The sequence below is a fragment of the Paramisgurnus dabryanus genome, chromosome 17 (assembly GCF_030506205.2).
Source record: "Paramisgurnus dabryanus chromosome 17, PD_genome_1.1, whole genome shotgun sequence".
NCBI classification, from domain to species: Eukaryota; Metazoa; Chordata; class Actinopteri; order Cypriniformes; family Cobitidae; genus Paramisgurnus; species Paramisgurnus dabryanus.
The window spans coordinates 11090332-11115362 of record NC_133353.1 but is presented as its reverse complement, the minus strand read 5'-3'; the positions used below and the strand labels follow the sequence as shown (position 1 = coordinate 11115362).

The 25031-nt window shown below is 39.8% G+C and overlaps 1 long non-coding RNA gene across 1 annotated transcript; it reads left to right on the top strand.

The window, feature by feature from the left end:
* Window positions 1–5255: 5255 nt before the first annotated feature.
* LOC135727371 (uncharacterized) lies at window positions 5256–25028 on the top strand. Its single transcript, XR_012335317.1, has 5 exons — window positions 5256–5303; window positions 9994–10020; window positions 10111–10159; window positions 24669–24876; window positions 24978–25028. It is a non-coding gene; the product is annotated as an uncharacterized lncRNA (long non-coding RNA).
* Window positions 25029–25031: the final 3 nt, after the last annotated feature.

Genomic DNA, 25031 nt, shown 5'->3' with positions numbered 1-25031 from the left:
AATAGCCTCTCCACTGGAGCACTGGATTCTGGTGCTGTATTGTATTTTAAAGATAAGTTCTTAATTCTGGGGAAGTTGTCTAGGACCCCCATCTCTGACCCAGACTTCAGGTACTCCATGACCTCCCTGTGAGGGCCAAAAGATCCTGAATCCTGCTCTTCCTCAAACACAAAAAGTTATCCTCACTACTGCTGGATGCTGGACTAATCTGTAGAGGCCTGACCTCATGCTCCTCATTGTGGGGGGCAGTCAGGGGTGAAGCACGACACTCTGTTATCAGCAGATTCTTAAGGGCCTCTCTCCTGGTCTTTTCCTTCAACCATCTCATCTTGAACTTCGGCAGAGTGACAGCAGCCAGGAGACCCTCCCTACTGTCCAAAACAGAAGCAAAGCGAGTTTTGATGGCCTGTAGGAAAGAGATTTCTAAAATTAGATATTTCTCTTAAAGAGTAAAAACATACCATCCTATGGAAGGAGTTGACATGTAAATGATAGAGTTGGGGTAATCGAACTTAGACTCGGACCCGAGTCCGGACTCGAGTCCAATTTTGAATGAACTCATACTTGTCACGCACTCGGGTGAATTTGTACTCGGACTTGACACGGACTTGGACATTTTGGACTCGGAAAATATCCCGAGTACAGTCGAGTCAACGTCATGTGCAACATTAAAAACAGCATGAACTTGAGATGAGAAATTAATTAATGTCTCGTCTCGTACACACTGCAAACTTTCGAGAGTGACAGCCGCATTTAAATGCGGGAGTGAATCCCCTAAATGTTCGTTTCATGTCTGTATGGAACAAGACTCACTCCCGAAAATGTGATGATTGACACAGAGATAACCATAGCAACGTTCTGCCATCTCGCGTGCTTATCACTCACAGCTTTGACCAAAATAATCTAACAGCATTGTGTTTTGCAATGAACCTCCGTCCGGGCGTTTTGTATTGTACGCTTCTTTTGTGAGGCTGCTTCACAGCGCCCGGTCTTGCAGTGTGCCAGGTCCTCGGCTTTTTTGTACGTAAATTCCGTAAATTACTGAAGTGTGTGTGTACAGAACAGGATTAAGCATTAAAAGGTGAAGTGACAACCGAATTAATATGCAGTGTGTACGGGACCGTCTACCCTCCTATTATTTTACTGCAACACAGTGGCAGGCAGCAGCCAGTCGCGACTCGCATCATACTTGCAGACAAACACATCACACACATCAATGCGTGGCTAGCACGATGTCCTCAAAGTCAGCAATAATTTGTTTTGCTTACGAAAATCATAGAGAATTTATTTGCAAGACATCTGGTAAAAAGAAGATACCTCTATATCATTTTCTTTTCTTTGAAATCAGTTTTGATAGGAAACAAGTTGACATAGAATAAAAATTTTCAATGGCAATGACAAGATGCAATAGAGGTATTTTTATTACATTTTATATTGCCATTGGTTAAATGGGTTGAAAGGTTAAAGTATTAATAGAAAGTAACCTTTTACAATACAAATTTTGTATCTTTTTTCAATTTAATTACTTTCTGGACTCGGGCGGACTCGACTTGGACTCGGCCTTCAAGAACTCGGACTTGAGTCCAACTCGGACCCTTTTGGACTCGGACTTGGACTCGGACTGTTTAAGGACTTGGTCTTGACTCGTACTCGACAAAGGTGGACTCGGACCCAACTCTAGTAAATGATGCAACAGGCATATTGACTATACCAGGTCTTCAGAAACACATTACCAGTATACAATTCTTACATTCTCTAAGAGCCTATTTCAGTGTGAAATTTAGAAGACTGTAATAATGGAAGCATCTGTGATAGTGGAGGGGTGTGCAATTGTGCATATGACAGGCTTCTCTCATATCACACAAAGTTACAGTCAATAAGTCTTAAATATACACTCACAGCCTAGCTGCACTATGACATCAGGCAGATTTGCCATCATCTCGCAGAGGCCGGGACGCAATGCCAAGGTCTTTGACATCAGAGACTCCAGTGTCGGTAATAGATTGCCATAATAACAATAATTTTCTCCTGGAATGAATGAATATGAATCAATGAATGAATTGTTTGATTCAAATGTTTAACATTCAAAAAAAGGAAAGGCAAGAAGCCACAAGTTTACATTAACCTATACTTTATCTCACCTTGTAAACAGTCCAATGCTTTTGTAAGCGGTTTTGTGACTGTGCAATAATCTACAAGGAATTTGTACTCTCGCTCCGAAAAGGCTCGTACACCTAACTGACTGCAGAAAGTTGTCAACTGTGGTCTGGATATCTCAGTTATTCTTGAAACTGCATTTTGGAAAGAGTTCCATCTCGTCACTGTAAGGCACCAAGAACTTTTTTCCACAAAGGCTTTCCAGTAGCTCTGCAGCTACTGTAGACCGGCTGGCCTTAGTCCAGAGGGCAGAGCACTTTGCAGTGGCACTTCTGTAAATTGTTTTGTTTGTCACTGTCAACCATTTTTCAATATCAACAGTTGATGTCAAATTAAGTGTGTGCGAGGCACATCTTAAGTGAGGGGGGAGAGTAAAGTGTCCAAGGTCTTCTTGTTCCATGGAGAGCACTTCTTGTACATCGTTAAATGACACTTCTTCATCCTCCCCTGATCCCTCGTCCTCTGAATCAGATCCTATTTTCTTACCATTTTCGCGTCGGTTTAGGGTTAGATTACGCAAATTTAAACAGTGTACGCGAAATTAAACAGTTGTCACCTGGCGTTGGGGTTAGAGTTAGGTACGCGAAATTAAACAGTTGTCACCTGGCGTTGGGGTTACCTAAAACCCTAAACCGATGCGAAAATGGTAAGAAAATAGGAAAGAGAATGCAACGGACGTAATAGTATTGAAGTCCCCAGTTCGTCAAAAAATGACGCGAAAGGTATACCCTCCGCGTCAACATATTGACGCATGGTCAAGTGTCGTCAAATATTGACGCCATGGGGTGAGACACTCTTCCTTATTTACATAAACAAAGTGATAGCGGTTGGTTAGATACAATCTAAACCAGGCTAACGCCTGACCGCTGATGCCAACATAGTTTTCTAGTCTATTGAGTAAGATTGTGGGATCTATTGTGTGAAAGGCTGTACTAAGGTCTAGTAATATAAGAACTGAGATTCCACCATGATCAGATGTTAAAAGGAGGTCATTTATAACTCTAAGCAGTGCAGTCTCTGTGCTATGGTGGGGCCTGAATCCTGATTGGAACTTTTCATACATACAATTATTCACTTAGAATGTGCCTAGTTGGCTTGCCACGAAATACTGATCTCCTTGAGCACCGAGAGGATTCTATCAATCTGGAACACGCAGATATGGTCCTGGAGCCAGTGCAGAAGGTCCTTAACAATCTGGAACTGGCAGAGGAAGGTCCCTTGAAGAGAAGGTTTGCTCTCCTGAGCTTCACCTTGTTACAAACGTAGTTGGTTGCCTTTCTGGACGAGAAGCTCAAAAAGTGGTGTAATCTGCTTTGTCTCTAGATACACAGGCCAGAAACGATGTACTTGAGGTTGATCTGATTCAGTCTTTGTTGTCAATTTCAGAACAAGGAGTGTTAAATCTCATGGAAATTTTCAAAAACTTGATTGTTTTTTGTGATCTGTTATTGTCTCTCTCAGGTGGAGAACTTGGGTGCTCTGTTGCAATCTCTAGCACACAGGCTGGAGACTCAGAACTTGGGGTTTGTCCTGTTACAATCGCTGGGGAGACTCAGGATGAAGAATGTCTGAAAAAAGGTCCTTTTGTCACTTTCAGATAAGGAGGAGTTAACGCTTTCCTGATGCAGATCTGTGATTGGCTGTTGATGTCAGAGGAAGCCCACAGAATGTGACCCACCTTTCTTCACTGTGAGGAACTCATTTGCATATCATAAATCACAGAGTTTAACTTTGTTTTTAGAATTTCATTTTTGCATTTCCCACTTACTAAACCGCTCCAATATATATATATATATATATATATATATATATATATATATATACCAAGACGAGTTATGTGAATGCTTTGTTCCGTACAAGCTAACCATTGCGAGATAAGTACATTTACTAGACAAATTATGTGAATGCTTTGTTAAAGAGAAAAGTCTTAAGCTTAGACTTAAAGTGATCGACTGTGTCGTATTCTCAGACATCAGCTGGCAAATCATTCCACAGCTTAAGGGATAAGTAGGAAAAGGATCTAGGCTACCACCTTTAGACACTTTTGATATTCTAGGGATAATTAAGAGACCAGAATTTTGCGACCACAGTGTACGTGATGGACTATATTCTGATTGTATTCTCTAAGATAAGAGGGTGCTAGACCATTTAAGGCTTTGTAGGTGATTAGTAGTATTTTAAATTGTGTGCGATATTTGACTGGTAGCCAGTGTAAAGATGCCAAAATTGGGCTTATGTGGTCATACTTCTTAGAACGAGTAAGTACTCTGGCAGCGGCGTTTTGAACAAGCTGAAGCTTGTTTATTGTCTATTCTGGTAACTAAAGAATAAGTAGGCCTACTTATTTTTCTCAACTAGTAAAATATAATTAAATCCTAGTAATTATTCAAAGTGTCTAATGAAAAATAATTAGTATCTATTGAATAAATACTATCAGGTAATCAATAAGCACTAGTGTTGAGTTGTGCTACAGTTGCAGCTAGCGATGCATTCGGAGGTAAATGATGAGGATGGAGATTAATCTTTTAGTATGTTTATTAACTGGCTGCCGACACATAATTCTCACGGTCGGAGCAGCTCTCACACACACTGATGAACACTGAGAAGAATACTACGGTGGCTTACAGAGGACATATACGCAAACGCGTTTACAATAGTAAACCTTTGGTGCCCTCTTGTGACCACTCACATGCACAACATTATATTACATTACATACACAACTGGGGGCACAATAACCATATTCCAACAACTAGTATCTAATAAATAAGCACTAGTACCTTTAGGTATTTTTGGGTGTCAAAAGAATAAGTGATAGTATCTTATTCAATAGTTACTTATAAAAAATAAAATAAAAACTAGTAACATAAAATATATAAATGTAATGGTAAATGGTTTAAATGTCCAGAAAACTTAATTCATAACAGCACTCATTCATAATTGTATTAAATATATAAAGTTATAGTGTGGTGAGATGTTTATATGTAGTACTATTAATTATTGTTGTTGTTAACATTTGTCTGAAATATGGCATTCTGACGTAGCTTCGCCACTGGGTGGAACCTGATTGTTAGGGAAATGAAAGTAGAAGTGTATCATCATTAAAGCATTTTTTTATGATTTACTTTTAGCAGTTCACTGCAGATTGGTGAGTACTCATTCTATATTATTTGAAATGTTCTATTGAAATATATTGTTAGCCCATATGTAAAGAGATGTACAGTCAGCTAGGATTTGTCAATGAGATAAAATGCCCTAAGGACCAATTGCTGAACTGTTCACCTGTCACACTCTGAAATGTAATACTGGTTTGAATAAGAGCTTTTAAATGAATAACTTGAATTATGTTAAGTAGAGCAGGATCTCATAAAATGTGGATACATTTTTAATGTGTGATGAGAACTTTTTAATTATAAAAAAAAATGTGATGACAGGTTGTTGTGGAAACAACAATGAATTAAAGTGAACGTAGAGAAACAGTAGAGATATTCTTTAGAAAAATTCTTAAACTCATCACAACTCAATTCACAAAGTCATTAAACTTATCCACACCTGTTTTTTAGTGTAGTCCTGAGATTGAGATTTCTCTATACTACTCCCGCTCCACCAACTTCCTCGTTGTCAGCTGATGACTTTGCAAACTTTTTCACCAACAAAACATAATCCATCAGCAACAAATTTTCTACACCACAAACCTCAGAACACACTACACTCGTATCCGACATCCATTTTTTTCTCTTCTTCTCCACTGACTGACATTGAAGTTACTAACAGTGCACTTGATGCGTGTTTGACCCTCAAAGCCTGGTTTGTAACACATTCCTGCTCACCAGCACATTTCCATTCACTTTTAAGCAGGCCCTGGTCACTCCATTGCTTAATAAAGCCACACTGAACCCCTCGCTCACGGACAGTTATAGACCTGTCTCACTCATTCCATTCATTGCGAAAACACTTGAAAAAGCTGTTTTCCCGCTTCCTTTCTATCACTGAACAACCTAGTAGATGACAAGGAGTCAGCCTTTGACACATTCAACCATCAGATACTACTAGCCACTCTATCATCGCTAGGGATCACAGGTACTCCTCTCCAGTGGTTCAAATCATATCTCCCTGACAGATTCTTCAGGGTGAAATTTAATATTGGTTTGGAAAAGAGCTTGAATTGTTATGTTAAAGGTATTGCGGAGGATTTTCTTTTTCCGGGTGGATCATCAAGACTATTGGTCCTCCTAGTTGTTAATCAGGAGTATTGCGCAATTGCATTTTTTTAAAAAGTGGAGAAGGCGGTTCTTTTCTAAAATTCGAAAAAAATCCTCCGCTACACCTTTAAGTAGAGCATGATCTCATAAATTGTAGATCAATTTTTAATGTGTGATGAGAACTTTTTAAATATTTTTTTATAAAGTGTGTGGTGATGACAGGGTATTGTGGAAATGACAATGAATTAATGTGAACGTAGAGAAACAGTAGAGATATTCTTTAGAAAAATTCTTAAACTCATCAAAACTCAATTCACAAAGTCATTAAACATAACCACACCTGTTTTTTAGTGTATTGCTGAGATTGAGATTTCTCTGTCCCCCTCGCACTCCACTTACTTCCTCATTGTCAGCTGATGACTTTGCAAACTTTTTCACCAACAAAACATAATCCATCAGCAACCAATTTTCTACACCACAAACCTCAGAACACATTACACTCATATCCAACATTAATTTTTTTCTCCTTTTCTCCACTGACTGACACTCAAGTTACTAAGGGTGCACTAGATGCACATTGGACCCTCAAAGCCTGAGGGGCACGCTATCCACAGCCCACCAAATGGTCACTGAGGTCCCTCAGGGATCAGTGCTTGGTCCACTCCTTTTCTCGATCTACACAATATCCTTAGGACCTACTGTATCATACAGGCACGTGGCTTCTCCTACCACTGCTATGCTGATGACACCCAAATCTTCTTCTCATTTTACTCAGATGATCCCACCATAAGCAGCACGCATTACAGCCTGCTTTGAACACATCTCGGCTTGGATAAAGAAACACCACCTCCAGTTGAACCTAGCTAAATAGACTAGACTGAGCTGCTTCTTTTTTCGACACAAAATCAAAATATGGCAAAACGTATCAACTTTTACTACTTCCAAAACTGTCAAAAACCGCTGTGTAGTCTTTGACTTGCAGACAATGTAATTATGCCGATTTGCAATATCAATAAACCAATATCAGGAGAATACAGCCATTCCTTATGGAGCATGCTGCACATCTCCTGATCCAGGCCCTGGTAATCTCTAGGCTGGACTCCTGCAATGCTCTCCTTGCTGGCCTTCCTGTACGGTCAATCATACAATTTCAGTTAGTTCAGAACGCAGCAGCTCGACCATTCGTCATATGTTGACGTGAAGGGTATACCTTTCGCGTCATTTTTTGACGAACTGGGGACTTCAATACTATTACGTCTGTTGCATTCTCTTTCCTATTTTATTACCATTTGCGCGTCGGTTTAGGGTTAGATTACGCAAAATTAAACAGTGTACGCGAAATTAAACAGTGTACGCGAAATTAAACAGTTGTCACCTGGCGTTGGGGTTAGAAACAGTTGTCACCTGGCGTTGGGGTTAGAGTTAGGTTTGGGTAGGGATGTCATTATGTAAATCTAACCCTAAACCGACGCGCAAATGGTAATAAAATAGGAAAGAGAATGCAACGGACGTAATAGTATTGAAGTCCCCAGTTCGTCAAAAAATGACGCGAAAGATATACCCTTCACGTCAACATATGACGAATGGTCAAGTGTCGTCAAATATTGACGAAATGGGGTGAGACTGTGTTATCCAGAAACCCAATAGGGCTCATGTAACGCTGCTCTTCAAGTCACTACTGATTACTTACCAAACTATCACTGCACCAACATACTTTAACACTTTCCTATATTCCTACACCCCATCCAAAACGTTACATTCAGCAAATGCGCGTCACACCTTCACAATCACATTCACACTTATTTTCCTTCCCTACTTCCTGATGGTGGAATGATCTTCCTATAGCAGTCCAGTCAGCCACATCTCTTGCAAAAAAAAAAAAAAAAAAAAAAAAAAAACCTACAAACTCATCTCTTCCAAAAATACTTGACAAATAGATATTCAATGCATTTCCACCTATTCTATCTTTATAAAAAACAGGGACTGTTTAGGAATAGTGAAAACGTGTAACTTGGTATAAGCACGTTTTGTATTATTGCCTCCCTATGACAAATTGCATTATTGGATAAAAGCTTCTGCTAAATGCCTAAATGTACATTTTTTGTTATCTTAGGTGACATCTTAAAAATAGATAAAAATGAAATCAAATTATCATAATATAAATATAAATGTAAAAAGTATCTACTCTCGCAATCCATATACATTTTTTTGTGAAAAAAATCAAAGATAGCTTCACTGATTCGCTTTAAATTAATATTTAGCATTTCATGTATGCAAAATACTCTTATTTAACTTACAAATTTTAGCTTTTTAAAAACACCCTTGAAATTACAGCATGTTTGGATATGACCTATAATAAATATATTTACTGATCAAGCATTACCTTGATTTTTCTTCATTTGTTGTTGATGAAAATTTAAATTCCCTCCATGTCCAGCATGTGCTCTGATGTCACTAGACATTTCCATAGAAACCCACTAAACAATCTTTCACACAAACTTTTTAAAGGCACACAGTGTTGTGGTGGAAATGACACCAATATTATATTTTGTCATCGCTATATTTTGTATAAAAAGTAATATTGATAGTGGTCTTACATTAAATATTATAATGAATTTTAATTATTTTACTAGTAATTAATTAAGGTACATTAGTTCCCAGATAAGTCATATTTTTTAACTGTTTTTTTTTGTTGAAATGTAAAAGTCTGGATGTGCGACAATGAGAAAACAGTGATTTTGACACCTATAAGGACATTAAAAAGTATGAAAAATCATAATAGAAAGGTGGCTAAAGTGGTTGTATTTTAAGTTTGACAAAGAAAGATTTTTTTGAAAATATGACCAAAGACCATAAAAGTGCCCATAGTCTAAGAATCACCCTTAACCAGTTTGTTTGTGTGCATACTTACAGTAATTGTTCAAGTTTTTGTGTAAAAACATCAGAGTTCTCATTCAACAGTTGTTTATTACACACTGGGCATTTTCCAAACGGAAAATTTCAAAGGGCAGAGTCCTTGAAGTGAACATTTTGAAGGGTGTAGGGAATTTATGGTCTCTGCATTTGGATCTCCCTTGGTGAAGTGACTTAGTGCATTTGCATGCACAGTCTGCGCCGATTATGCTTAATAACTGATAATGCGTGGGGTCATCTTAGAAGCGGTTTTCTTTTATTGGAAAATTTCTTGTCAAATGTTTTTTGTCTTATTTCAAACTGATTTGTTTCAATGTGCTTGGTGTTTAAAGATAAAGCATGTTGATAAAAACATTAGCTACTAATAAACACTTTCCTACAACCTATACTAGCCTTTACTACATTTTAACCTCATATCAACATTAAAATAAAGACAACCGTAATAAATGAATAAAACGTACTTCCTTAAAGTGACCATGGCGATTACTTCACTAATGGACTTCTGGAAGGGGCTTTCGCGAAGGGATTCAGATGTTCACTTTTGTTTGGAAGGCCCCTACAAATGGGATCCCTTTCATGAAGGCCCCTTAGGGTGCATAAATGGTGTTTAGAAAATGCCCACTGTGTTCTTACTGCAATGATTATTGGTCAGCAGACAAAAACATGATGTTTTAAATGATTCCATTATTGCTCTTCATGTTTATCTTAATTTGGATTAATAAGAAATGGGGAACTGGAGCTCCAAGCCCGGTAAGACTTTCTCAAGCAAGCATTTAATAACTAAAGTGACGGTGCAGTCAGACTAAACAATGCTAAAATAAGACTTTTTATCTCCCACAGATGTTAAAACTCAAGAACTTGAAACTCCATGGAGGACAGTGACTTGGGGGTTTGTTCAATATGATTTTACATGCTTAAAATGGTAGTAAACTATACATTTTAGGAAGTTGCCTTTAACTTCTTTAACTCTGGGACCCTGTACCGGGTCCAGAATTATCTTATTTTGACTTAATATAAAATATTCCTGTAATTTGTAATGGTCTATCATGGACCCAGTACCACATATGAGATACTGTTTGAAAGCTTAGAGTCTCTACTTTCTGCAGATATGCATCACTTTGAGATATCTTTTACTGTAAGAAAGTTATTAACACTTAATTTACACCATCACCCCCCCACAATTTTTTATATGATTTTAATATTCACGTATTTCATATTTTTCAAGTATGACCAACATAGGCAAGTCTTATATCAAATGAAAGCTCTCATTCTCAGGAATAAGGCTACATCGTTATTTTTGTTCTATTATTATCACATATTCAACAATCGTCGAATGAATAATGAGGTAAAATATGGTCTTTTGTAAACATATGGGAAACTTGAGTGTGAACTGCCTCAGATAGCACAGATAGCCACAAATGCTACACCATCTTTTATCTTAGGTCCTACTCTAAAGAATGAGTCCATTCACAGCATTTTCTTTGGTTGTGTTCATTAATAATCCCTTGCTATTTATTATATGTGCAAAACAAAAAATTAATATTTATATGAAAAATGTATTTTCACACCCTTCAGTAAAATGAAAATAACTTTTGAATGCGACATGCTAAAGAGTTCATTCTTTTTTTGGGTGTTTACTGTCTGCTGCTGGTAACAACCAGAACTGTCTGCAGTCTGCTAGAGCACACAGAACCAGAGTTATACACTATCAAAGACAGTATTTACAACATAAAAAAAGAAAATTTGGTGTTTCATCATATGAAAAACAACATAAATAACAATACTTGTCACAAACAGCAGCTTTTTATGTAACTTCAAAGGGATTTCTTTAAAATTATATAAAGATATTGCATTTATTCCACTGTATGTGGTTATGGGAGCACTTCAAAGATTTTTAGGCAGAAATTTAATACAAAAAGGGTATTATTCCTCCCTTCAGTTGGAGTAAAATAACTTTTGGATTTATTATGATAGAGAAAAAAATCCTTTTTCCTCTGTAAGCTGGCAATTGCTGGAATCAAACAAAACTATCTGTAGGTTTCGTTACTACTCAGGGCCAGAGTTATACACTTTTAAATACAGACTTTAGAAAAAAAACATCAAAAAGCGCCTAATTATTTTTGTGTTTATTAGAGGACTGACAACACATACAACCATGTTGACCACTTTTAACAGTGTTTTATGTAATTTCAAAGGGTTTCCTGTAAAATGATACCAAACTTTTGTATGTGCACCACTGCATGTGGGTATGGGAAGCTTTTGAAATTGGGTAGGCCAAATCCAGGCGGAAATCCCCCAAAATAGCCTCAGAGTGTAAGAAGTTAATGTTTAAAATAATAAATGTGAAAAGGACTTGATATTAATAGATTTATCACAGACTTAACTCAAGAGAATGCAAGAGAATTTCATTTGAATCATGTAACAGTATACTGTGTGTTGTAATATCCTGTCTTGTGTTTCCCCAGTCCATGTATCTTATTTTGAAGTTATTTGTCTCCCAGATGTGTCTAATCAACCTTGATTTATCTGTGTATATACATCCCAGTGTTTCTCTTGTCTCTTGGATTATCCTGGTCTTGTTTTGTTTATATTAAACCCTACTGCATTTGGTTCCACTGCCTAGTGATGGGAGAAACAATGTTTTTGAAGCTTTGAATCAAATGAACCAATTGCTTTGAAAAATGATCAAAGTTCTCGAAATACCTAAATATGCCACCTGCTGGTGAAAAGTTGTAAAAGCAACAAGATCTCAGTCCAAAAATTTGACACCTTTTAGACAATGACTGCAGGATTTTTTTAAATATATGTTTTTAGGACAAATTTATTATTTAACTTAACTTAAAAGCCAATACGCCAAAGTGTATTCTGTATTTTTATATTTATTTAGGGCAAACAGATCATTAACACTTTAACCCCCTTTTTAATTATGCACATGTTTGTAATTAAATCTGTCTGTAAACAAAATGTAGGCAAAATGGTAGCGTTATCAGCATGGCTCTAAATTAACTTTTTTAATCAACAGGCAATGTGACTGGTAATTTTCTAAATTTACCAGCCAAACAGCATTTCCAGTAGCCAGATTTTTTCCGGTGAAAATAAGAGAAATTATGAGTGCCACTGAATGCATTTGATAATTTTATTAACATTGTTGTTATGAAAAAACACAAATAAAGTGAGGCTTTTCCCTGCCTCTTGGCAGGTTTAATTAACTTTAGGATCTCTGATGACTTTGGGTACTCTCATGGTCCTTTATTGCCTCAACCTTAAAACTATTAGTTTCCAACATGAAGTTGGTCATTTCATTTTTTCTTTCGCGTACATGCGACAATCCTGACAAAACATGACAACATTTTCGTGATCAAACAGAAGTCTGTCCCAACCACCTCCACATTTAGTTTAATCTTTAATATTTAAAATTTTCTTCTTTCAGCAGGAGCATTGCTATATATAAAGCTCTACTGGGGCACAGGCCCCCATTTTTTGCTGACCTTTTTGAAAGCCTGCTGTGTGCAAGAAGTGTGCAACACTTCTATACAATGTCCTTATTTGCTTATCCAACTATTCTAATGCCCAACAGGTACTGCGAAAGATAAATATGTATTTAAAAATACTTAAGTATAAATTATTTATTTTTATTTATTTGTCAGGGACAAAGCAAGAGAGACACATTGTAACAGGTTACAATAACTTGAACAGATGTGTTGCACATAGGGTTTCTAACTGAAGCTAATTTGGACGGACGTCAAGGAGTCTACGGACACGATAGACAGGGGAACCCTCAATGCGGATGGGGGAAGAAACAGGACGAGGGGGGGCGAATGACGGGCTTGAGACAGGAGACATGAAACACTGGATGAACGCGACAAAGGTTAGATGGCAACCGAAGTTTAACAGAGACAGGGATGAGAATCTTCATGATACGATAGGGTCCAATAAACTTGGGGTCGAGCTTTCATGCGGGGAATTGGAGAGGGAGATTGAGGGTGGAAAGCCAGACCTTCTGTCCGCAAGTGTAACGCGGACTCTTAATACGATGCCTGTTAGCGGCCCGATGGGTAGCGGAGCGAGACTTACAAATGGCTGACCTGACCGCTCTACAAGTGCTTCTGCAGCGCTGGATAAAAGCTTTGACAGATGGCACCTAGACAGCACTGAAAAGGCGACAACCCGGTGGCAGAAGAGTTAACAGCATATTCTGCCCACGGAAGCTGCTCGGACCAAAAAGCGGGGTTGCGAAAAGTAAGGCCGCTTAAGATGCGCCCTATAGTCTGATTAGCTCGTTCAGCTTGACCATTTGTCTGCGGATGGAAACCAGAGGAAAGACTGGCAGAGGCCTCGGTGAGGTGAAAAAACTCCTTCCAAAACAGGGAGGTGAACTGCGGACCCCAATCCGACACGACATTCTCGGGGAGACCGTGGATCTTAAAAATGTGATCTACGACAATCTGGGCAGTCTCTCTTGCGAAGGGAAGATCTGGAAGCGGGATAAACCGAGCAGCTTTAGAAAAGCGATCGATTACTGTGAGAATTACAGTTTTGCCTCCGGACGGAGGGACCCCTGTAATAAAATCAAGAGCTATCTGTGCCCACGGTCGTGACGGAATAGGTAAGGGTCTGAGAAGACCAGTGGGGGGCCGGTTACTGGTCTTAGTCTGAGCGCAAACAGAACAAGACGCGATCAAACGGCGGATGTCGCGTTCTCGAGTGGGCCACCAAAATCTCTGGGAGACCGAGGCAATCGTACCCCTGACTCCTGGATGAGCAAACAATTTGGAGGAATGACCCCACTGAAGAACGGCGCAGCGAGCGGAGGGCAGGACAAAAAGTAAGCCTCTAGGGCAGAGACGCGGCGTGACCGAGTGAGATAGTGCGCGCTTAACCAGACGTTCGATTCCCCAGATTGCTGCTCCCACCACCATTTGCGGAGAAACAATGCCCTCCACGGCGGGAACAGAATCTGGGGGAGCGAACTGGCGAGAGAGGGCATCAGGCTTTACATTCTTGGAACCGGGGCGATAGGAAATAGTGAAATCAAAGCGTGCAAAGAAAAGAGACTAACGGGTCTAACGAGTGTTAAGTCTCTTAGCCGAACGAATGTACTCGAGATTACGGTGGTCAGTCCAGACGACAAACGGTACTGACGACCCCTCAAGCCAGTGACGCCATTCCCCTAGCGCGAGATGAATGGCCAGAAGCTCGCGATCCCCCACATCGTAGTTGCGTTCGGCCGGCGAGAGACGGTGGGAGAAAAAAGTGCAAGGGTGTATCCTCCCGTCAGCGGGTGAGCGCTGGGAGAGGATAGCCCCTACTCCCACCTCGGAGGCGTCCACCTCTACGATAAACTCTCTAGAGACGTCGGGGAAAATAAGAATGGGGCAGAAGAGAAGAGTGATTTAAGGTGGTCAAAAGCCGTCTGGGCGGCGTCGCTCCAAATAAAACGGGTCTTAGTGGACGTGAGCGCAGTGAGGGGAGTTGTCACCTGACTGAAGTTCCGAATAAACCGACGGTAAAAATTAGCGAACCCTAAGAACCGCTGGAGAAATAACAGAGGCTAGGAAAGTGAGGGAGCATGCGTGAAACGAACACTTCTCAGCCTTGACAAATGACCTATTCTCAAGGAGATGTTGAAGGACCTGGCAAACGTGTTGCACATGCACTTGGAGAGGGGGAGAAAAAATTACAATCTCATCAAGATAAACGAAAATATTAATGTCTCTGAGAACGTCATTGACCAGTGCTTGAAACGCAGAGTTGACTAGGCCGAAGGGGAGGACCCGGTATTCAAAATGGCCGAGAGGGGTATTAAAAGCAGTTTTCCATTCGTCCCCCTCCTTGATGCGTACAAGGTTATAAGCGTTACGAAGGTCCAGTTTTGTGAGGAATTGCGCCCCCTGCAGGATTTCAAAGGCTGATGACATAAGAGGTAGCGGATAGCGGTTCTTAATAGGTATGTCATTGAGACCTCTGTAATCTAAGCAGGGGCGTAAAGAACCATCTTTCTTCTTCACAAAAAAGAACCCCGCACCAGCAGGAGAGGAGGAAGGGACAATGGTACCCGCATCTAATGACTCGGAGAGATACTTCTCAAGAGCTTTGAGCTCGGGACCCGAGAGGGAGTAAAGGCTTCCCTGGGGGGGCGTAGTGCCAGGGAGAATCTCGATGCTACAATCGTAAGGGCGGTGCGGAGGAAGAGAGGCAGCCTGGGAACGACTGAAGACTGCTTGCAAATCGGCGTATTCCTCAGGAATCCCCGACAAATCACCCGGTTCCTCCTGAAACACAGAAACAGAGGAAACTGGAGAAACAGCAGACACTAAACACTTTACATGGCATGACAGACCCCAAGAGAGTGTGGAACCCTTAAGCCAATTAATCTGAGGGTTGTGTTCAACAAGCCAAGGATGGCCCAAAACAACAGGGGTAATAGGGGAATGAAAAACTAAAAAAGAAATAGTCTCTCTGTGATTTCCGAACATGTTGAGGCTCAAGGGGGCAGTGACACGATCAACCTTTGCTAGAATCCGACCATCCAAGGCAAATACAGTAGTAGGGTCCTTAAGGTCAACCAGCGGAATGCCGTGCAGTAAAGCCCACGCTTCATCCACAAAGCTACCCTTGGATCCGGAGTCAATGAGAGCCTGACAAGTAGCCAAGGAATTCGGCCAGCGGAGGGAGACCGGAAAAGTAGTCCGAGAGAGAGGCGGAGGGAACAAAGAGGAAGCGCTCACCTGTATCCCTCTCTCTACCCGTGAGCTCTGGCTTTTAACGGGCAGGAAGAGGCGAAGTGGTCATCCAAGCTGCAGTAAAGGCAGAGCCGGTTGATAATGCGGCGATGACGTTCGGCAGCAGAAAGTCGAATCCCGCCTAGCTGCAAAGGTTTCGAATCAGGGACGACGGCGGAAGAGGGGCTGACCGCAGGAGGAGAAGAGAGTGACGTATCCACGTGACGCGTTCTCCGACGCAGCTCGAAGTGCTTCTCCACGCGAAGCGCCAGGTCGATGAGCGGATCGAGGCGGGAGGGAACCTCACCTTGACATCTCATCCTTGACATCGGCATTAAGACCCTCGACGAAGCGCGCCACCAGCGCCGGCTCATTCCAACCACCGGAGGTGGATAACGTGCGGAACTTCACAGAAAAGTCTGCCACCGAGCGTCTCCCCTGGCGAAGGCTAGACAACAGACGAGAAGCCTTAGGACCATGGATGGATCGGTCAAAGACCTGCAACATCTCCTCCTTAAACAGGGCATACTGAGCCAGACAACTGGCGTTGGAATTCCACACTGCCGTTCCCCACTCTCGAGCCCGTCCCTTGAGAAGAGAAATGACGTAGGCAATCCGGGAACGATCCCTGGCATATGTGGCAGGCTGAAGCGAGAAAACAACTTCAAAGTCGAAAATGATAAACACTCATTCTGCTCACCGGAGTAGCACGGGGGATTATTCACATGTGGCTCTGGAGCATCCGGGTGTCTCGAGGGAGAGGCCTCCATACGGAAAAGGTGGAACTGCTTGGCGAGATCGGTAACCTGGGCTGCGAGTGAATCAACGGCATGACGGGTGGCAGAAAGTTCCTCGTTGTGCCTGCCCAGCATGGCACCCTAGAGCTCCATGGCAGCCTGGAAAGAATTCTCCTCCACGGGATTCATATGGTGCTGGTCGGATTATTCTGTCACGGGAAACACAAAAGAGAACCAAAGGCAAAAAATAGCAGGTAAGTCTTTTCCTTTTAATGAAAATCACAGGCTGAGCCGTACAGGCAGAATAACTTAGGAAATGTCAAAAACACCCAAAAACAAAGGCAAGACCGCACAGGTCGTTTAACTTAGGAGGTCACAGTCTCTTAAGGGAAAAAACAAGCAGGACCGCTTTGGCCGCTTAACAAAGGGTAATGACAGACTCGGCCGGGTCCGTGGCGTTCTTGTGCTGTGGCTGTGACAGCCTGCCAGCAGTGACGGGCTCGAGAGACAGAGGGGAATAACAGGTGCGCTAGTGCAGCCTCGATTCCTTCCACAACTCTCCTCGGCAGGTTAACTGGACAGAGAACAGACTTGGTAACAGACAGCAAATAATAATAGCATCAGCAAAACTCGACACGACAGGACAAGACAGGAGCACGGCTCCGTATCTAACAGTATGTAGCACAAAAGAGTGTGACGGTTAAATAATAATCCGACAGTGGAGGGGAAAAAAGAGAGAACTATATATAGGGAGGCAAATCACAGGATGAGGGAGCAGGTGAGGGAATGAGGAACAGCTAAAGGGAGCGCTAATAGACTAACAAGCGAGTAAATGAGATGGGGAGAGAAGAGAAAGAAAAACCAAATATCATAACAAGAACCAACAATCTTATAAAATAATAAAATAACAGTGACATTAACAATGATCACAGATTTGGTTTTGTTTCAGCCAGTACTTCACCTTTTCATTAAATGGTTTCAGATTGGTTTGTGTTTTTATTTCTGTTGGTAGGGCATTCCAAAAATGTATGCCTTTAACAGAAAAAGATTAGTGACCGAAAAGCTGTGCCACCCTGCAGTTGCCATTCGCTGATCCCCTGGTGGTGATTCTATTAGTAGGCTACTTATTTTTTGTACATGTGGACAAAGTATAGGTGGAGCGAGGTTATTTCATTTGTTTTAGATCCATTATTTTCAAAGCTTGTTTATATAATGAAATAATGGGTTTAACAGTTGACTTTAAAGCCTGGCTCCATACAGTAACACAATAAGAAAGATGGGAAAATATTATGGCATTCATAAACAGTTGAGCTGCCTTAAGGGGTGTGTAATATCTAATTATTCTAAAACAGTTCAGATTTGTCTTTACAGTTTTGCATAGTTTTTTAACATGTTTATCAAAGTTCGTGGGTCCAAAATTACTCCTAAGAATTTAAAATCATTGACTTTCTCCTCTTAATTTATTTTAATTATAACCTTATAATCTTCATCATACCTAACATTATTAAGATGTTTGGAGGCATAAATGGCATAAAATGTTTGGAAATAATGACAGCAGAGAAATATTTTATAATACATTATACAATGATAGCAATGATTAATAATTTATTTTTACAAGAATATTTTTACAATATTTTAAGAAACAAATAATTTCATACAGTCATAGCTACTGCCACGCCTGTACCTGTTCCCACAATAGCCAGCACGCTTACACTTGTGCATGGGCAGTAGGCAAAAGGTTTTCTTTTGCCAGACAGCCAGGCCAGTCACAACACCTGTGTGCAGGGGCATAGCAACCGGGGGGGACGGGGGGGTCACGACCCCCCCACTTTTACTGTGCGTTCACAAGGCCACCAAGCATCAAAGTGGCCAGAAGTCATACATTTTTAATGAGAGACGGAGGCGAGCGCGTCATGTACAGTGTTCTCTGATTTGTTACTTAAATTTGAGTGAACTAACATTCAGCCAATCACAGAGCGTGTCTGCATGAGCTTTAAATCTCTTGTTGCTCTTGTGAAGTTTCGTTTGTTCATTTACTTTTGCTATTACGCCGTCTGGGATAAAATGCACCCCAGAAAAAAGCAAAGGACGATTAGCCTACATAATTTTTTCAAACACACGTTAGATAATGTTGCAGTATGTCGTGATGACACAAATCACGAGATAAAGTTTTCATGTTATGATTTAACCTACTGTAGTTAAAATACACTATGGACCTCCTCACGCTAAGCAGGATTCAGCGTGGGTTGCACAGATTAAAATAAGTAGAGTTTAGAGCTAAAATATGGTTTGTTTATCTCAGTTTAATTTTAATTCGAGTTGTGTTGCACCACTTACATTTAAACACAGCTTACAAACCTTATAATATAGATTAAAACTTATTTATGCTAAACCCATCATCTGCGCTGATGAATCTGCCGGTGTAATTAAACAGCAACAAATGTTGACGTTGTCCTTCATAAAGAAAATAAACAGTTTATGCAGGCAAATGTAATATATTTTTTTGTAGCCTATATTATAAATCACTATACATCGGTAATCTAAAGATCTTATTCAAATAAAAACATTTGACAATCATTAAAACAATCAATTGTATTGATTAACGAAGCAATGTGGCAGGAAATATTGCGAAGCTGAGTTATTGTGATATAATGAATGAACAAGATGTGCCGACGCGACGCATTTGTCATGAAGCACCGCTGTGTGTCCGTTTATTCACTGCTCTCAGTTTCTGACTGGAGCGCGCATGACAGAGGAGAAGTAATATTTTTAAGCCGTCAAACTCACTCTGTTGAGACGTTATAATAAACGCATCTTTGAATAGGGCCACCACGCTCACGGTGTCTGTTTCTGATGATTTAGCCACATATTTAATTGTAGAAAATCTATTTGAACTCATCAAACATTAAAGTTAATCAGAGATTTAAAACAAAGTTTAAAGTAATGGAGCAACAGGATTAAAGATAATCTAGTTTAATTGTAAAAAGTTTGGAAGTTTTGATGTTTTGAACAGGGGGTGCTGTGAAATAATTTTTTTTTTACAAAAAACCTATGAGCCTATAGGCCTATTTAAAATACATTTTAAAAATAAATACATTGAGTTTTAATAATTTATTGTCATATACACTTCAGTGCACACAGCCAGGGTCTGAAACATACAGACATCATCAGTTATCAGATAAATATATTATATAAATTATATAAAAATATTCTCACAGTAACATACCTAGTATATTTTTATATAGATCTTTTTTTACTAAATAGTACTATTACTGTCTTTTTTTAACTTACAATTCATAAATGGAACAAAAATAATAATGGGTTTAGTTCTGATATTGTATACTTTTATAAAAAAAATACATGGTGTATAATTACATTTTTAGAATATATTAGGCTTTATATAAGGTTTGTACTCTAAAAATTCTTTATTTGTTACAAACAAGAGATAAAGAATTTACAAACGTTCTCATCTCACCATATCCACAGGTACATAGTCATTATATACAATAAATTCGTGGGGTAGCATTTAAATAAAAAAAATAGATGCATTCGTTTAAAGTAAAGCATTTATTTACTTAGATGAAGCAGCTTTTTACTCCTTCTAACGTCTCATAATCGGTCATCATTTATGTCCAAGAGACTCAATAATAATCTTTTACATTTTAATCCTTTAATTTTTCATATTAAAAAGCGTTTTTGTGCTGCTTCGCATTCATGTATGTGATAAGCAAACCCGCGTTGTCATCCCGTTAATACTGTATGCGCATAATATCAACGCGCTCTTTACTATAGCAAAAGACACTCGCGTCGCGCATTGCGCCGGTTGTATAATAGAGTCCAAAGTCTCTCATGAGCTAGGGGACGAATGCCCAGGCAGTTCAGAATTTCTGTGTGGGCATGCATTAGCCAAAGGTGTGTGAGTCTATTCTGGGTCATGGTGCTGCTTACCCATGTCTTCAAAAGACGCAAGGCGAAGAAAGTGCGCTCGGATGAGGCCACGGAGATGGGTAGGCACAGACAGTAATGAAATTAAAATCCAAAATACACGTAATAACCTACGTGTGTCAAAAATAATCTCCTAAAATATTCATAAGTAATATATAAATTGTGCAAAATATTTTTACTTAAAAAAAATCTCCCTCTCGCCAACAGTGGGTGCTGCAGCACCCACAGCACCCCCACTTCCCACGGCCATGTATGATTAAATAACTTACTTCCATCTTGAAAATATTAAAAACTTGTAAATACATTGATTTAGGTTTTATTGCTATATTTTCATAAAGTGTATGTTGTATAAAATTAGTGTAGATGTAATCTGTATATTCATCAAAATACAAATGTAGTGTAACTGAAATATTGTAACTATCATAAAATATCTTTATTTCATAAAAATAAAGTAGGGTATAGATGGTCTCACATTGGTTTCAAAGTCCTGCAGTATTTTAAAATTGTGAGTATGATTTCACAAATATAGGTTCATGTAAGCTATCATGGCATGTTGCCAAAATTGCCACTAGGGTGCTGTAAAATGCCAATTGGTATTCTATTTAGAATGTATTATTATGAACAGCAGCTTAGGTCACATTACCATACTGTCCCCCCCACTTTTAAAATGGCTGCTACGCCCCTGCCTGTGTGCACCACGCTAATGGTGACTAGCACGAGATTCACATCTGAACTTGTTCCCAAGATGGCCGCCATGCCTGCACCTGTTCCCAAGATGGTCGCTATGCCTGCACCTGTTCCCACAATGGCCGCCACACCTGTACCTGTTCCCAAGGGCAGTAGGCAACAGCCTCCGTGTGCCAGAGAGCCAAGACGGTCACTGACATCCTGTGTGCACCACGCCAATGGTGGCTAGTCTGAGATTCATGTCTGAACCTGTTCCCAAGATGGACGCCATGCCTGTATCTGTTCCCAAAATGGCTGCCATGGCTGTGTCTGTTCCCAAGATGGCTGCTGCCATGCCTGCACCTGTTCCCAAGATGGCCACCGTGCCTGCACCTATTCCCAGATCAAAGAGTATAGAAGCCCAAGAGGCGAAACTCTGTTGTGTTATGGGTAACAGTCTGTAGATGGCGCTGCGGAGCCACGGCCGCCATTATGGACTGAAAGCTGCTGAAATCGTTAGCACGCCTCACAACTGTTCCACACTCTTCCATTCTATGTCAGTGCCTCTTCTCTCACAAAAAGAAAAAAATACAACAAAACTTCTCATACACAAATGCTCACACAATAGATGGTGGTGTCTGATTAATTACTGAGATCTTATGGCTCCATTTTAGTACTGTTTATAGTTCATGTGTGCACTTGCTAGATTGCACATCTTTTTTGTACCTTTCCGCCTGTAATAGGACATTCACAGATTGATTGAAACGTTCACTGTGTGCACTTTCACTGAAGATGTTGAAAAAAACTTGTTAATATTTTTGTGATATTCTATGTAAAAGATTAACTCTTAAGAAATGTTCATTTATAATTTTATTTATTTATTTTTCCAAATCATATATATGGTGATGTTCACTCATTTCAAAATCAACATTTGAATAAATATCTTATTACTGTGTGTCTGACTATTATTTCATGAATTTCTGTTATTCATATAACAAGGAAAATGCATAATAGAACATAAATATTGATAGATTAAAGGTTTGCAGTAATTTTATAATTGTATCTTTGCAAACCTTAAGTGGTAGGCTAATGAAGCCGATTCGGTGGGGGACATACCCTTACGAAAAAGTATTATAGGAATCTTATAGTATTTTGGGACAAAATAGTATAGTAATCTTATAGGAATACTATAGTAATTTGGGACATACGATAAGACTACTATAGATATACTATAGCAGCTTTAAAATATTATAGAGGTATTAGAACATCACAGAAGTATGTTATGTTCTGTAATACCTCTCCTAGAGCTGCTATAGTATTTCTATAGTAGTCTTATCGTACTTTTATAGTAATATTTTGTCCCAAAATACTATTTTCCTAAGGATAATTAGGCCATGTATAACCACGTTGTTTTCGTATTTAGATATGACGACCAGAAAAAAAAAATAAGTTATGCCAAGTTTTTGTTATGTTAAGTTGGTTCAGTGCCATTGACTCATTATTTTTCGGCGTTTTCCTTCAGTTTTCAGGCCATAATGGCAGCCGCGTCGTCACATCATGGGAGCAACTGTTACTATGGAGCGTTCTATTGAGTTTCGCCTCTTGGGCTTCTATACTCTTTGCCCAGATGGCCACCACGCCTGCACCTGTTCCCAAGATGGCCGCCACACCTGCATCTGTTCCCACAATGGCCGCCATGCCTGCACCTGTTCCATGCCTGAACTTCCCGTTATAGCTGAAAGGTCCGAACCCAATTCCCCTAAGCTTCCTGTCACAATCAAGTTGGCTGTGCCCGAGTTCCCTGAATTTCCTTTACTGACCATAAGGCCTGTATCTTTATTTCCTGTATCTTTATTTCCTGAGAGTCCTGTCAAAGAGGCCACTTGTTGTGTGTTGTCTTTTTGTCCTTGTCTCTACCCAAGTTCCTGCTGCCACAGGCACCGCCCTGGTCTCCAGTTGCTCCCTGGTTTCTATCACTGCTGGCACCACCATAGTTGCCAGTTCCGCCTTGGTTCTTAACATTACCAAAGCCCCCATGGTTTCCAGTTCCGCCAGGCTCTGGTTCTGCCGGCGCCACCCTGGCTTCCTGCTCTGCCGACACCTTCCTTCCTGGTCTGTCTCCTTTCCTCCACCAGGTCTTATGGTGTTTTTAGGAGCGTCTAGAAGCCACTTTTAAGGAGGGGCTCTCTAACGTCCTGTCTTGTGTTTCCCCAATCCATGTCACTTATTTTAAAGTTCTGTATTGTCACCCATGTTTTGTTTCTGTGTAGTTATTTTGTTCCATTGGTCCTCATTCTTGATTGTCTCATAGGTGTGTCTAATCAACCTTAAATTATGCATCTCCATTATGGATTATCCTGTTGTTTTGTTTATATTAAACCCTACTGCAGTATTCTTCAACCCCGGTCCTTGAGGACCCCCTTCCAGAATGTTATAGATGTCTCCAATTACACACCTGATTTAAATAATTTGCTTGTTAGGGGTGACATTCTGGAAGAAGGCTCATGAGTTGGTTCAGGTGTTTTAAATAAGGAGATTTCTAAAACTTTCTGGAATGGGGCCCTAGAGGACCAGGGCTGCCCTACTGCATTTGGATCTGCTCCATCATTACAATTGTATCTCAGTTCCTGTAGTTTAACTGTTACAGCATTTTGTTGGCACTACATAAATGCAGTCCTTTTACCATTTAGGATTAGTCTAATCCCTGTCCGGGAAACCGCCCTATAGTGATAAAAAAATCTAAACATTTTATGCAATCTAAGTAGCTTTGGTGTCTGCCAGATTAGCTGTAAACTAATTTTTACTAAAAAGTAAAATTGTCTCAGAAGTTTTAAATAGTACCCTGAGATTCATGAGATTCTTACCAAATTTGATCTTGTACTTGGTTATCTAAGGCTATCATTAGGCAATTCATATATATTTTAAGAGATGGCTAATTTGTATTAATTTGTATGACCACATTTGTAAATGTTTGTACAATTTGCCTTGAACCCTGTGACATGGGGTTAGGGATGGGGATTTGTTGATGTTTTATGATAATTGTACGTTTTTGCATGATTAGGTTCATATGAATTCATGCAAATTAGCCAACTCCTAAAACATTTACGAATTGTCAATAGAGCTTTCAAATTGTCCTCTTTTACTTACCAACTTAAACGCATTTGCATTTGCATCATGCACTGTTATTTCAAAGTAACCAACAAAAGCGCTAGTGTTTGGGCCCAGCAACACAACATCACATATATGCTGTTTCTCTCTATGTCAACTATGTTTTTAAGAATGTACTGGATACAAACTATTTTAATTAGTGGATTGTTCTTTTGTTCAGGAAAGCAAAGAAAGACTCTTTAATAGAGGATATGAGGAAGATCCAACCGTGCACAAAAAATCTGAAATGCTTGAGGATGATTGTGGTTGGCCCAGCTGGTTCAGGAAAATCAAGTTTTATAAACTCTGTTAATAATGCCTTCCAAGGACGGATAACTAGCAATGCATTGAGTGATGCCATTGAAAGTGGTAAAAGTTTCACCAAAAAAGTAAGCTTGTTTTTGTAGGACAATTAACTTTTAATGTTTTCTTTTTTTGCATAGATTTTTGTTTGTCATTTGTTTAATTGTTAACGTGTCTTTTAATGCAGTATTGTGAATTTGAAATTAAAACGGGAAATTTAAAATTGTCTACTTTCTTCAAT